Genomic DNA, 1,631 nt, shown 5'->3' with positions numbered 1-1,631 from the left:
ACTACCTTCCTCCATCTCTCTCTCAATCACATACTACCTTCCTCCATCTCTCTCTCAATCACATACTACCTCCCTCCATCTCTCTCAATCACATACTACCTTCCTCCATCTCTCTCTCAATCACATACTACCTCCCTCCATCTCTCTCTCAATCACATACTACCTCCCTCCATCTCTCTCTCAATCACATACTACCTTCCTCCATCTCTCTCTCAATCACATACTACCTCCATCTCTCTCTCAATCACATACTACCTTCCTCCATCTCTCTCAATCACATACTACCTTCCTCCATCTCTCTCTCTCAATCATATACTACCTTCCTCCATCTCTACCTTCCTCCATCTCTCTCAATCACATACTACCTTCCTCCATCTCTCTCTCAATCACATACTACCTTCCTCCATCTCTCTCTCAATCACATACTACCTTCCTCCATCTCTACCTTCCTCCATCTCTCTCAATCATATACTACCTTCCTCCATCTCTCTCTCTCAATCATATACTACCTTCCTCCATCTCTACCTTCCTCCATCTCTCTCAATCACATACTACCTTCCTCCATCTCTCTCTCAATCACATACTACCTTCCTCCATCTCTCTATCAATCACATACTACCTTCCTCCATCTCTCTATCAATCACATACTACCTTCCTCCATCTCTACCTTCCTCCATCTCTCTATCAATCATATACTACCTTCCTCCATCTCTACCTTCCTCCATCTCTCTATCAATCATATACTACCTTCCTCCATCTCTACCTTCCTCCATCTCTCTATCAATCATATACTACCTTCCTCCATCTCTACCTTCCTCCATCTCTCTATCAATCATATACTACCTTCCTCCATCTCTACCTTCCTCCATCTCTCTATCAATCATATACTACCTTCCTCCATCTCTACCTTCCTCCATCTCTCTATCAATCACATACTACCTTCCTCCATCTCTCTATCAATCACATACTACCTTCCTCCATCTCTACCTTCCTCCATCTCTCTATCAATCATATACTACCTTCCTCCATCTCTACCTTCCTCCATCTCTCTATCAATCATATACTACCTTCCTCCATATCTACCTTCCTCCATCTCTCTCAATCACATACTACCTTCCTCCATCTCTCTATCAATCACATACTACCTTCCTCCATCTCTCTATCAATCACATACTACCTTCCTCCATCTCTCTATCAATCACATACTACCTTCCTCCATCTCTCTCGATCCAGAAAAAGGCAGTGTGTTAACAAAGCTCTCATGTCTCTGACCAGTGCTTTAAGGAACCATAGTGGATAAGGCACATCCCTCTCGTCCCATAATGACATGCAGATAGATTGTATCTCCTTTTAGCATGTCTGTCTGATTGTGTAGACTGGAGAGGGCTCTTTGAGCAGACTGTTCCAGTGGAAAGGCCTCATAGATTTTCAGATGTATCGATGTGTCAGTAGGATGGTCAGCTGGATGGTCAGCAGGATGGTTAGTAGGATGATCAGTAGGATGGTCAGTAGGATGGTTAGTAGGATGGTCAGCAGGATGGTCAGTAGGATGGTTAGTAGGATGGTCAGCAGGATGGTCCGTAGGATGGTTAGTAGGATGGTCAGCAGGATGGTTAGTAGGATGGTCAGCA

The sequence above is a fragment of the Salvelinus alpinus genome, chromosome 14 (assembly GCF_045679555.1).
Source record: "Salvelinus alpinus chromosome 14, SLU_Salpinus.1, whole genome shotgun sequence".
Classification (NCBI taxonomy): domain Eukaryota; kingdom Metazoa; phylum Chordata; class Actinopteri; order Salmoniformes; family Salmonidae; genus Salvelinus; species Salvelinus alpinus.
This window is presented reverse-complemented; position numbering follows the sequence as displayed.